The sequence below is a fragment of the Heterocephalus glaber genome, unplaced genomic scaffold (assembly GCF_053883595.1).
Source record: "Heterocephalus glaber isolate CG9 unplaced genomic scaffold, H.glaber_assembly_v1.0 deba00001429, whole genome shotgun sequence".
In the NCBI taxonomy this organism is placed as follows: Eukaryota; Metazoa; Chordata; class Mammalia; order Rodentia; family Bathyergidae; genus Heterocephalus; species Heterocephalus glaber.
The window spans coordinates 12,424,146-12,438,998 of NW_028258294.1; the positions used below are offsets into that span (position 1 = coordinate 12,424,146).

The window sequence follows — 14,853 nt, forward strand, 5'->3', positions numbered from 1 at the left end:
ATTGGGCAGTACAAATATAATGAATATAATTCTTCCTAATGATCACGTAATTCTTTAGTTTAAGACAGATGCTTAGGAAGGATTATACAAAAGGGTTAGATATTATTGCCACAGTCCAATGCTCACCTAAAGACAATAACTAAGAACTACAAAGAAGAAATTAACTTCTGTTTAATAAATTTGTGATACAAATACATCCATTCTTTTAAAAGTTTAAAAATCTGTCTCATTAAGTAACTTCAGTGCAATAGCTAAATATCTAGAATACAATGTATACATATATTTTATATGCTCCATTCTAAAACTCAAAAAGATCATATTTAAAGATCATCATTTATTCTTGTTACTAGTCCCTGATATAGTCCTTCATGTAGTGGTCAAAAGAAAGAAGGAAGGGAGAAAAAGCTGGCCTATGGCAATAGTGGTGGTGGAGGGGTAATAAAAATTTGTACTATGTAAAAACACAAATTTTCTGGGTTCCAATCCTGACTGTGCCGCATACTGAGCTAGGTACTCCTAGGTAAAGTGTCCAACTTCTCTGTGCCCCATTTTCCCCATCTATAAAATGGTAATAATTAGTATACAAGAGGGTTGGTATAAAATTTAAATGAGTTAATACATTTAAAACATTTTTATCAGTGTTGGCACATAAGATGTACCTAATAAGTGTTGGGCCAGCCATGTAGCTCAGTGACACCGTGCCTGCCTGACAAGCACAAGGTCTTGAGTTTGATTCCCAGTACCAAAAAACCCCACAAAAAACAGATGCACCTCATAAGCGTTATCCATTAATAATTCAGACTAACACATGACTGTCAGAATCTAAGAATTTCTTCTAATTAGTACATAAAAGGTTTTACATCAAAAGATAGATACAAACAATAACATACTATACAGTAAAAAATAAAAACCTCAATGGTGTACATGTGAACAATTACGGAAAGGAAAATGTCTTACCCTTCCCTATTGCCCAAGTCTACCACTTTACTTAGAAGTACAAAGATTATTATCACTCATAGAGCTGGGTAGTAGTTTCCTATTCCACAGATATGACTTCTTGACTTCCTCTCTTTCCATTTCTACATTCAAAAGAAAACAGTAACTGACAAAAATATGAATTTGTGTATATGTATTTATGAGAAGAGAGGAGGGTGCTTCTGGCAAAGGTGCATGGTTACATGGGAGGTGTAATTCTCCTATATAAAATTTTATAAAGAAAATAAGCAAGAAAACTGATCCAACTAGCACATGTTGAGAACCAAAAGCTTTCTTATACTGTCTGTCACCAGAAAGTCAAAGAGCAAAGTAGTGATGAGAAGCAACACAAGACCCTATCTTTGTTCTACAGAGCTATACTAGATGACAGACTTAACAATAGGCATACATCAGAGATCACATGTAAGTAACTCACTCTACAGCTGAACATAAGAAAAACAACTCAAGTTAGCTCCCAAATGAACAAAGCAGAGAAAAGGACAATCCAAATCCTCTGTTGATAAATACAGGTTTCAAGACAAATCTGTCCTTAAGCAAGCAGTAAAGAAAAAACAAGAGCCTAAAAAATAAGATTATTTGACAAGGAAAAACAAACATCAGCCTGATTTTTTTTTAAAGCATTATGAAAGTAATTCCCTATAGGCTTTAGTGAGAAACACTTCTTAGCTATTTAGTATACTCAAAAGGCTATTAGCCATATTTTCTAAGAAACAGATACAAAAAGCCATAAAGATAATCACACTGAGATAAAACATATGTGTGAAATTATGATGCAAGAAAATTTACAAATGTAATAGCAGTAATAAAATCTATATGGAGTTAGTAAAGAACTGAACTGATTATTCAGAAAAAAGCATTAATGTTGAAGGCAAAAGTGAAAATTGCTCTGAGAATCTGAAGGAACAGAACAAAGATAAAAATCACGGGCAAAAATGACAAAGAACCCAGAAAAGAATTATATTTTCTAAAACAAGCCAAACAATCAAGACAATAGGCATTAAAAGTTCAATATAATTGAAGAATTTGCTTTTGAGCTGAATAAAAATTTTCTGAGTTTGCTACTCAAAATAATTTAACATGAATCCACACAAAACCAATGAAAAGAAATATGTGTAGGGGTATCATGGCAAATTTTTTGATCTGTGAGAATTAGTACAAAGAATATACAGTAGTCAGAAAAAGACAAATTGCCTTCAAAGGAAGTAAGATCACACCAGATTCAGATTTATCTGTAATACCATATTCTGGAACACAATAACATGTGTTCACTGGAACTGTGAAGAAAAACTTTCTGTGATGTGTTTAATGGCAATGAAAGTCATTTTCAGATATGAGAAGTCTGAGAAAATATAGCCCCAAAGTTTCTTTTTTGAAAAAAAAAATTAAGTTGTAATTCAGCTGCAAAGAATCAAAATTAAAATTTTTATGAGGCGTTTATAGTAAATGGCAAAGATTCAGGTTTTGTACCCTACAAACCTGTTGTAGTCAGAAAGATTCAGCAAGGAAATACATTAAATACAGGACACATAACTTATAAGGTTATTTTACGATAATTACCCAAAAAGTCAAATGCAAAAACAAAATTGGTACTGGGAGTGGGGCATGAACCCACACAGACACAGAGTGGGTACTTGCTGTGATGTTGCCTGGCCATGTTGCTTAAGCTTAAAAGCCTTGGGAATCAGTTTGGAAGGGTTTTGAGAGACCATCCAAAGAGGCAGCCCTGGTACGCTCTGAATTATATGGCAGACTTTAGTAAGAGCCCAGAAAATCAGAGTACTGCTGCCAGCTGGGATGAGGCTTGGAAGGCTTCTGTTGGGGACTGCATTGACTGCTGGACCCCAGGCAGTATATGCTGTGCTTCAGTAAGAAGTAGGTCTGCATTTTGCTTATGTTTGGAAACATTGCCTGGGTGGCAGAAAAAATTTCAATGCTGTAAGTATACTGTTGGGATGGTAGCATGGTTACTGCTGAGGGCTTTTGGCCGGCCCTGTTCTGGAATTTAAGAGCAGAGAAACAGCAGGGTGACTTGAAGCATTCTGCCAGAGGAGAGGGTCCAGTAAAGTTGTTGACCGCAAGGATGAAACAGAGAACATGGTTGTTGAGAAGGAACATGACAATGGAAAAGTGATCTGAGATCTTTTCCTGAAGGGAAGAATGTATTTGGGATGCAGGAGATTCCTTGGGATGTCTTTTAGTGTTACCACACCTACTGTCAAAATTAATGGTAAGCAAGTGTTGTGATTTTAATAGCTCTCTCCTATTATGATTTTAATGTAGTGTATGTTGATGTATGCGAGATTGTTTTTAAGTGTTTATGTATGTAAATGGAAACCCAAAGAGTTTTAAAATTTGAAGCCATAATGGAAATGAGTGCAATGAGAATTGTGTATATGTAATTATTACATTAATGTAAATCTGAAGAGATCAAGATATGTTAACTTTTCACAAATCTGCCACTAGAGACTATGATTTAAGGAAATGTGTTTGGTTAACAAGTTGATCAGGGGTGGATTGTGGTGGACTGATTAATGGTTAACTTGTAACGCACAGCTGAACTGAATCAGTGTGGTCTGGGCGTGGAGGATCCACCTGGAGACTGTTACCAATAGCCATAAAAAGAGAACTGGAGGGGAAGAGCTTGGCTTTTTGATTTGCAGGTGAAGCTTGCTGCAATAGGTTTTCCTGATGCATTCTAGGATGTTCTCATCAGAGGAGGAGCTGGGGCCTCGCTGTAGCTGGGAATGGCTGCTGTTTTCATCAGGGGAGCTCTGATCTTCACTGTAAGCATCACTTCCTGGCTCCAATGTGGAGCTCTCAGCTTGGTGGCAGAAATCCTTCATCTCACCAGCGCAGATTTTCTGGCTTCCACCACTGGCCTTTGGGCCTTCCAGGTGCAGATCCTCAAGCCGGACAAGCATGACACATTGCCATGGGCTCTAGGCCACTGGCTGGACTTGAAGAGGACAATGCCTTGGATGTTAGGCCTTCAGCTGGACTTGTGTGGGAAACTGCTGGGATCTAGGCCCTCAGTTGACTCCTTTGGGCTTCTAGTGTGCGGTTAATCTCTCTCACTCCTTTGCATTTGACTCTTTGGGTAATTATCATAAAAATAACCTTATAAGTTATGTGTCCTGTATTTAACATATTCCCTCGCTGAATCTGACTAAAACAGAACCACACCCATTCAGAACAAACCAAATATTCATTATCATCAAACTAACATTGGAGTTTTTGTTTCACCATTATTCACTTCTATTATATTATTAACAATATATTTCCCACCTTAAAGGTTTGCAATTACAAACAGGGTAATTGCAACATAAAAGGATTTGCCAAAAGCCGGTAAAAATGTAAAAATACTTGGCCTATTTACATGATGCTTTGTTCCACTTTAAAATACACACGGGATTAATATTTGAGACAGCATATTATATGGGAAAACATAAATCTCTCCTTCTTTCTCTGATTCTAGAGCTACTAAATCCTAGATTTAGCTATATACTAGCCAGTGTCTGACTAAAGAAAGCAACAAATCTTCCTTTCAATATTTCTGTAGACTGAGGAGACACCATGAATATTCCAAGAATCTGGTACAACTTGAGAAAATTAATGGAATAATTTTAATGTCTGCTGAGAGAATAAATGAATTTGCTTGAGAAATAAAATGGAGTGAAGATTTTAAGGTATCCTAATGAAGAGCTTCAATAAAAAGAATGATTTTGAAAAACCCTAAAGAAGGCTTCCACAAAAGGCAAAACCATATAATATGAGCCCATTTACATGAAATTCTACAACAGACAAAACAAGAAAAAAATCAAAAAACAATAGTTGCTGGGGTGACAGAAGTCCTATATCTTGATAAAGATTTGAGTTACACAGGTATATATATTGTTCTAAAGTCACAGAATAAAGATTTCCGCATTCCATGAGATATAAATTTTACAACAAAAGAAAAACCACATATATTTAGCTCTAATGACTTTCATGGAGAAATATTTAGTTGGGAGTGTGATGTCTGTAATTTACTTTGAAATGCATCAAAAAGTAAGCTGAAGGCTGGGGATGTGGCACTGGGCACCGTGCTTGCCTGGCAAGCACAAGGTCCTGAGTTCAATTCCCAGTACCAGGAAAAAAAAAATAAACTGATAAATGGAGAGATAGATGGATGTACAGATAAATGATAGATATGAGGTTAAAAAACAACTAGAATAAGATGTCAATGGCAAAATCCAGACAGTAGATTTAGGGGAGTTCCTTGTAAACTTTGCTGTGTCTGCAGGGAATTTTTATACTAAAATACTGAGAAGATAAGAATTTTAAATTTGACCACTGTGTAAAGAAAACACACTATAGGCCTATTATGTAGCCAGATGGCATAGTCAAGGAGATGCATAGAACTGAATATGACAAGTACAGAATGACAATCTACGAGAGAAATAGCAAAATGCTGAGTTACTCTATGGAGGTCGAAATACAAAGGAATATGCTATATTATAAAAAATGATCAAATTTGACCATAGGCTTATAAACAAATAGGAACAATTATATGAATAGCATTTGATGATTTTTTTACTTGAAAGGAACTGCAACTCATGTTGGTAATGGCAGAAAAATGCAAAGTCAAGGCAGAAGAGCAAACTGAAGTCAAAACAAGAAGGGCAAGTCAAAAACATCGGGGACCTATCTTCCTTTAATGGGCTTTGAGGAACTAAGAGAGCAAAGTCAAACTGATTTATTAGATGTTTTAGCACGCACATGGAAATCTCTGTAGTGCAAAGTAAGTTACACAACTCTCAAATACTAAGAGGAAAGAAGTCTTCTGGAATAATTTAAGATATTTTCCTTTACTGAGCCAAAATAATGTTACTCATTGGCTATCTAATTTGTTTCCTACCACACAACAGATTCCTGCCTGGCTCTGGAGCTCTAGCTATAATAATAGGTAATATGGCATAAGACGGGCTCCTTCATAGCATGTAATAATTTTATTATCATCTAGAAAAGTTTCTTAAGCCTATTAAAATCTTACTTGTGAAAACAAAAATGACATGATTCATATTTATCATTCTACATTCCAAATGTTTGATTTCGCTTTCTCCTTAACCGTAATTTTTTTTGACACGCTCATGATCACATTATTTCCAAAGTGCTCAGTAATTTTCCAAGTGATTTTAAACTCCCTCTTCTCTCCCTCCTTCCTTCCCTTTTACACCCCCCACCCCTCCCCACACACTAGGAAAATTACTAAAGGAAATTTAGAAACCTTCATCTGGAAGCTGGCAAGTTTATGACTCAGTTTTTACATTAATTGATGGTGCAATAGCAGGAAAAAATTTTTCTGAAATCAGCAAAACCCTAAATAATAATCACCTGAAAAGGAAAAATGAGTCTGTAAAAGTCATAAACTGTCCTCTGCATTTTCTTTATGTATTCAAACTGAGAAGAAAACAATAATAAACTTATTTCTCACTGAATAATTGTACTAAAAATTACCTACATTCACTATATTCTATTTGTTTTAACACAACATGACTGGCAAACCACAGTGAGCAAGTGAACCATATAAACAAAAATCCTAGCAAGCTAGAGCCAAACACTGGCATCTGTGATGGAGTTTATTAGTTACACATTTGAAAGTGCACAGTCAAGGACAATTTGTTTTTCAGCTGAAGCCACAAGTAGCAAGAACTGGACAGTATTACATCATTATCAAGAATTCAGTAACAACAAAAATGGATATATATCTAAAAAAGAACAGCCTAGAAAGCATTATTTTGGGCTGTGGGTTGTAGGTATGTGGAAGTCTTAACTGCCAGAACCTTAGAAGGTGACCTTATTTAGAATAAGGTAATTAAATACATAATTAATTGAGACCATACTAGAATTAGGGTCAACCTCTAATTCAGTATGTCTAGTTTTCTTAGAAGAAGACAGCCATGTGGTCTTAGAAGACAGCCGTGTAAAGACACAGGGAGATGCCATGTGAAGATGGAAGTAGAGATTAGACTAATGCATCTATATCTAAGGAACAAGGATTGGAGGCCTTCATCTGGAGATAAGAAAGAGGCACAGAATTGATTCTTCCTCAAATCCCCCTTGGTTGGTAGAAACCAACCCTAATGTTATCCTGATTTCACATTTCAAGCCTCTAGAACTATGACCAAATAAATCTGTGTTGTTTTAAGCCACTCTGTTTGTGGTACTCTGTTTCAGCAGCCCTAGGAAATGAATACACCTACTATCAAGAAAAACTTTCAAATTTTAATAAAAACTGTTCATAACTGCCAAAACCTGGAGATAATAAAAATGTCCATTAATAGCTGAATGGTCAAACTACGCTATATCCCCTACAAAAGAATGTAATTCAATAATAAGAAAAAATAAGTTATTATATCATGAAAAGACATAGAAGAACCTTAAAAGCAAACAGTTATGCATCACTTAACAACAGGGATGTGTTCTGAGGTATGCATCATTAGGGAATACCACCATTGTCCAAACATCATAGAGTATACTAACACAATCCTAGATGATGTAGCCTCAGACACAACAGGGCTATGTAATATACTTACTTCTCCCAGGCTACAAACCTGTGCAGCACTGCACTAAATATGCTAGGCAACTGTAACACCACGCTAAGTATTTATGTATCCAAATACATGAAAAGTACAGTAAAAATATAACAGATTTTTAAATGTATGCCTATGCAGGGCACTTACCACTGATGGGAGTTTGCAGGTCTAGAAGATGCTCTGGGTGAGTAAATGAGAGTGAATGTGGAGCCCTGGGAAATTACTGTGAAATATTATACTTTGAGGTACATGACTATATTGCTTACATGGAAGAAACTAATCTGAAAAAGCTGCATAGCAAGTGATTCCAACTACATTCTGGGAAAGGCTGAAATATGGAGACAGAAAAAGATTACTGATTACCAGGAATTCAGGGGTGGGAGGCAAAAAGAATTTTTAGGACACCGAAACTATTATGAATAATCAGTAATGATAGATACATGTTATCATACTTTTGTCAAAACTCATAGAATGTACAGCACAAAGCTATGTACACCCAAACTATGAACTTAAGTTAATAATAATGTATCAATATTGATTTATCAATTGTAACAAATGTGCTATAATGATCAAGATATAAATAATAGGCAGAACTGACAGGCAGAGGCAGGTAGCAAAGGAAGCACCCTTGTTTAAAGCAAGTTTTTCTGTAAAGCTAAAACTGTTCAAAAAATAAAACTATTTTTAAAAATACAAGCTGTTCTCAAAACACATAGGTAATATATTAAGTCTCTAACAGTTCCTGGCACAAAGAATGTTATAAAATAAATGTCAGTTCCTTCCACAATCAGTAAAAATCTCAACAACAAAAAAATTCTCCCTTAAAGATAACATTATTTCATTCAACACCAAGTAATATTTTCTACTTCCTTAACCCTTGTATTCAATTTATTTCCAATTCTAGTCATGTCTTTTGTATTTATTCCCTACTTACCCCTAATACAGCCTCACTTTCCCATCCTTATTGCTTAAAGGACTAGCCCCACACTTTTTGATGTTATATTTCAGTGGTCCTCAAACTTTTGAGTTGCAACATCAATAAAATGCAAGTAAGAGTTTGAGTTAACACATTGGGGTGCAGACTTTTTTTATTGCTAAGAATACTAACATACTAATAACCATCTACTAAAATAATTTCATGAAAGATTTTTACAACCAAAATGTTGGAAAGATATAATCTAATAAAGCACAGTCCTTTCCACTGAAGGATGGTTCATAATAGATCACCTGGCAAAACAAAATAGAAGAGATAGGTACAAGTATTACCTCAATTACTATCTTGTGCCCCCTACCAGTCAGACTATCACCATTCTCATGGAAGTTAAGCAACTTTTCCAAGGTAACACATCTCCCAAAGCAGCTGGACTTGAAATATCTGATTATACTAAGACTGTGACTGTAAACTGTACATGGTAGCCCATCCTTGTAATCCCAGCTACTCAAAAGGCTAAGGTAGAAGAATCACAAATTTGAGGTCAGCCTGAGCAATTTAGCAAAAATAAAAATAAAAAATGGCTGGGAATATAGCTCAGTGGTAGAGTGCTCCTGGGTTCAATACCCAGTGCCACAAACAAAACAAAACAACCCTGACTATGACCTATGATCATGACACAACAGCACCTTTGTGCAACTACACAGCAAGCAACTGGGGAACTAGAAGGTGAAAAAAATATGCAGACCAGAGGTGAAGGTGTGAGAGTCAACCATAAAGAGAGGACAGCTGAAACCACAAGAAAGGAAGGATTCGAAAGGAGCAAGGGATGAAGGATGTCATCCCATTGAAATGAGGAAAGAGGAGAGCAAAATACACAGAAGAGGAGTCAGTTGGGCAAACTGTTGCCAGGTCTGAAACCTAGAATAATCTTTTACTCTTGTCTCCCACTACTAGAACATACAGGCACCTCCATACACAGTACAGTCACATAGATAATTTTCAAATTTTTCCTTTCCTTTACTATGCATCACCATCCTAAAACAAGATATGTTATTCCATGTATTTTATGTTGCTCATGTTATGCTGCTCATGTTAAAGTTTCTCCATACAGTTTTCATAAATTTATGTTTATTCCTGATTATTCTGGTTTTAAAAATTTTTATTCTAAATACTAGGTGAAAGGAACTAAGATAAGCCCTTAGTGATGTGGTGGCAAGATAGAGTTGGGGAACTAGGAAAAGCTGCCTGTAGTCCTATGGCTGAGTCCTACAGTCTTCAGACTTTAGTGATCCTGTGCCCTTGGGTGGGGACACTCACAAATACATCTCCATTTCTCACTCCATTTCTCTTATGTTGGAGAAGATGGCTTAGAGGGTGATGCAGGTGGTATTTCCCTTCCTGCACGTACAGGGCCAGAGGGAGCTGGAGATAACTACTTCCCTTGCTCTAGGTCAGCTAGGCTCTGACAAACCCCACCAGGTTAGGCTCTCATAAAACAGTCTGTCTTCAAAACAGGCCCCGTTGAAAAGAAGAAAATGTTCTGGATATATTGCAAAATGACTGCCTTTTTGCTCTCCTTGTGGGAAGCAGATTTTTCTCAGTCTTCACTGTGAGAACTTCGTAGACTTCTTAAAGGTAAAGCTAATGAAAGTATGAAGGCCTCCCCTAAGACAAGGCACCCTTGGAATTTTAACTCTCAGATCCGTGTAGATGGAGCCTCCAGCAATTCATCAATTATGATTTAAGTTTTCCTACCCTGAACCTCTGCTAGCCGGTGTCTACTTCAGTAAGTGATGAATGAATGAATGAAAATACACACACACACACACACACACACATACACACACACATATATATAAAACAAAAACCAAAAAAAAAACCCAAAAGCAAAATTTTTAAAAAAAGAAAAAAGAAAGGAAGTTTCTCTGTGATTTAAAACCTGTGGTTTTCTTCTGGGATTTACAAGTTTAGGGCAATGTCCAAGTCTAGACATGTGCCTGCAAGATATGTGCCTGCAATGTCCCAGTCAAGACATGTGCCTGCCCACTTTGGTAGATAATGAAGGCAGTCAGGCCTCAGATCCGTGCTGGATGCAGGTACCAGTAGGCATTTAGGTGATTAGGATAAGGGTGAGGACATCAATGCTGTATCTTTCAAATCCAGAATAATCCAAGACCTCTGGCCTTTGGGGAAGACCTCTGACCTTTGGTTTAACCCTCTCATGAGGTCTCTCCAGCCTGACCACGGATCGCTGACCATGGCTGGCTACTGTGGCCACTGTCACCAGTCACTGTGAGAATGTACTGCTGGGAGCCCTGATTTGAAGCTGTGCCATGGTTACTCTTAAGTTCCAGTTTTAAGCAATCATCCCGTCTCTGGAATGGCATCCAACCAACCACTCTCTCCAGGTGATATGGTGGGCACATGAACCAGAGTCACTCACCAATTGTTGTCTGTCAAAGGACTCATATGGGAGCAGAATCCCATGCTCTTCCTGTAGCTTACAGCACCCACTGGTTCATTCCTCTGCTGTGTTTCTCCTTGAAGCTCTCTGGAGTCCCTAGTTTTACTTTGTCTCTGTAGATTTCGTCTCCCTTTCTAGGGAGCCATGAGCAAGGAGCTGGGGAGAAAGTGCAGATTGTCTCTTCCCTTCTCCATGTTATGTTTTGTCTCTTCAATTTCGCTGTAGGTTTTAATTTTTCTGTCAGATCCTTACTGGCTCCTGGAAATCTACTTCTCTTTTTTTCTTCCCCAAACATTCTTCCCCAATTCAGACATTTTCAGTGTCTGAATTCTGAATCTTGGAGAGGCAAGATTTTATTGCTTAAATTGTGACAGTAATTTTACTGGCTAAGACTCCTAGCATAATGCTGAAAATTGTGACAGTAATCATCAGGTCCCTTAGTTTCAAAGAAATGCTTCTAATATTTCACCATTAAATCTGAAGGTTATGGTAGAGTTTTTATCAATAATTTTTATCAGGCTAAATTCCCAGGTTCTTAAGACTTGATGTTTGTATAAGAGGTGGTGGTGGTTGTTAATCATAAATGTAAACATCTATCATTTCTTATCTAGCTATTAAAATTATGTGATAGACACTGCTCACTGTCTATGTAATATCTACATTGTGAGATTTAACTCATTCTGAGTGGATGTGTATGTTTTCAGAACATGTCACTATCACATTAATGGATACACTCTAAGAAATAATACAATGATCTCTATCCTTTAGTTCACAAAGAAAATATGCAGAACACAAATTTTGAGAAGATAACCACATTTGCCTCATTTAAACTTATAAATTTTTTAAGACAAGGCAGATAATTAAGGATAAAACCCAAAGTACTATTCCATTTATCATACATATGAATATAAAATACTTAAAAGACATAAAGGTTATAAAATACAATTCCATTTTAATATTTAATTACCAAAGGTAGATAAACATAGGTTTAAGTGCTTCACATAGGTTTCATAGGCTTCACAAAAGAAAGGAAATACTATATAATTTGACTTTTAACTTATCTTGCAATCACCATTATTTGAGAAACACATTTTAATTAAAACCCAGTGCCATCAAATTACAGCTGAAAAATAAGTGGAGCTATACATTTAAAGTCCTGTATTTTGTGAGATATATTCTCCAGTGAGGAACTAAGCCAGACACAAATTCCTTAGGTTCTTAAATTAATTCTAATTAATAGAAAATGTCAGAAGTATGTTCTAGTTTGAAAAGGCTTAATTTTAAAAATTATAAATGTATTTTCAAATTTTTGCTTTATAAACATTATACATTTTAAGTTTTAAAACTAAAATTAAAGAAGTACCACTGCCAAGTGAAGACCAAATAGAGCAAAGAGAAAACACTCTATAATTATGTCACTGAGAAAAAAGAAGTGCAATTACAAAGCCTGGATTTGTGCTCAATTTTTCAGAAATATATCTATTGAATTATCTCTGTATAAGATATTTCCATAATCAACAAGGCAAAAAAGTCACACAGATAAAATTTTACTTGAATAGATGAAAGCTCAAGATAATAGGACTAGTTCTACCCCCATTTTCTACTCTGCTTTACTGATGCAGAGAGAAAGCTTGTTCAAACATCTTGTTTGAATGTGAAATCTTTAGTAGAAAAAGTTTTCACACTTAGCTGTTGTTATTCTTTTCAAGGGGGTGCCATTGTATAGTACCTGTAGAAAAAAAAAACACCTATGCAATTTTATTTAATATTCTTAATGAAATAATTAGATTCACTCTTCAAATTCATTGTGGCCTCTGGACTTGTATATAAAAACTGTTACTAATGGAGCTTATGAAATATTGATGCTCAGGATGAGACTGTGTGGAACATAAGGGCCTAGAGGTTAACCAAATTCAAATTTACCTATAGAAATAAATTATGACTTTCAAAACTACTGTACCATACCCCTCATTCTACACATAGAGCCAAACCACAGTCTATTAAAAAGTAACACAAAGCTGTCCACAGTTAGTTTCACTAATAATTAACTAAAGCACTACCATTGTATGGTTGTTAAAGGTACGTATACTAAAAGCTCCTGATTCCCTTCTCCAAAAAAAGGAAACAGGATTCCTTGGGAAAACAATGATGATTTGGAATTGGATCAGGAAATACACAAGATGAGCACCTTATAGTTCCAGAATGTAAAGAAATGCTTAAAAAAACCCCTCGACAATAATGGGAGTATGCCAAAAGGATAAAAATCTTACTGAAAGATTTCCAAGTTTGGAGTTGAACAGTATGTGGAATGAAGTCATTTTAGATTATAACAATGACAAAAATCACACAAATGTTCACTAGTCCATAATGAAATAAGTAATTGAATATGTCAATAAATGAGGATGAAGAAACAAATCTCCCATGGAGAAGAATTCCAAAACAGTATGTAGATATTCTATCCTCAAGGAAGTAGAAAATAACTTCATAAGAGTGGTTTGTGTGTAGCAAATTCTTTCTGAAGAATAAACAGTACACAGTGATAGAGGGATAGTACTTTATAGCAAATAAACCTAACAGTATCTCAACCAAGTGATCAAGGTTAACATCAACAGTAACAGATCATGCTGACAGTATGTACCTTGATATAATGTGATGAAAATGGCACTTTACCTTTGGGTTTTTTCTCCCCTAAACACATGAGCCCAGTTTAATGATGAGTAAAACTTCAGACATTCTACAAGTCTGGCCAGTACTCTTCAAAACTGACCATGTCACTAAAACACAAGTCTGAGAAACTGCCACTAACATTAAGAATGAACACTGCCCTAAATGCATGTTATGCTTCAAGATAACAGCTAATGATATCATGAAGCATCATAATTACCATAAGATTATCATCAAGATTATGAAGAAAAACCTTTATAATTTCTACTAACAGGTTTGTTTTTTTTGTTTTTGTTTTGTTTTTTGTACCAGGGATCAAACTCACAACCTGCAAGGCACGTAACATTTAAAAGCTTGCTATAGGGGCCAGGGATTTAGCTCAGTGGTTCCTCCATCTGCCTTGTAAGTGCAAGGACCTGAGTTCGATTCCTGGTACCAAAAAAAAAAAAAAAAAAAGCTTGCTATAGTGTAATTTTTTATGAAATTTCACAAAATAACAAATATGTAGAAAGACTTTACAACATGTTACTAATATATCTTCCTGTATGTGGGGACTTATTTTGAAAATGAAAAATACATCCTTAATATATACTCAACAACAAATGATTTCATTAAAAAAACAAGTTTTAATTAAAATTGCATAAGGGTAGCCACTGAAAATGCAGACGTCTGGTGGGAACAAAAGGTACTCTAAAGGTACTCTGAAATGCTCGTTGTCACGTGGATAAAAGAAGACAAATTAGGAAGCATACCCTCACCAGACACTGGATCTGCCAGCACCTGATCTTGGGCTTCTCACTTTCCAGAACCATGAAAATGTTTATTGTTTTAAAAATAATTTGAGTTTCTGAAGTAGGGCAAAAGGTTAGCCCCACACATGAATTTCATATTTCCATCATTTATAGTGAGTAGTTACAGAAAAGCTGACGAATCCATAAATGTACTAAAGCTGATGAATCCATAAATGTACTACAGTATATCCCAATGTGGTTAATTTTACATAAACAAGACCTTTAATATATACAAGAATACTTATAAATTATAACGTGTGTAGAACTATCACATAGCACTACAATGACTTAGCTTCAGAATTTGCCTGCATGGACCAGAAACTCTGTCAATACAATTTATTAGCTAGGAGACCTCATCATTTAATCTATGAGCTACTATCACATGTAGAAAAGTGACACAACTGGTGGACAAGAGATAATTCATGTATA

At 35.7% G+C, this 14,853-nt stretch overlaps 1 protein-coding gene across 8 annotated transcripts in view; it reads right to left on the minus strand.

Moving 5' to 3' along the window:
• Positions 1-14,853, minus strand: part of Mtmr2 (myotubularin related protein 2) — a 96,961-nt gene that overhangs the window by 48,500 nt on the left and 33,608 nt on the right. For 2 of the 8 annotated variants that reach the window (XM_087212313.1, XM_004838077.4), the window contains one exon: positions 10,949-11,125. The exons of 5 other annotated variants lie outside the window; for them this stretch is intronic. The gene's annotated coding sequence lies outside the window, so the exon portion shown is untranslated. Of the gene's footprint in view, positions 1-10,948; positions 11,189-14,853 lie in introns of those variants that run through there. One more of the 8 variants, XM_021252682.2, reaches the window with a different exon arrangement.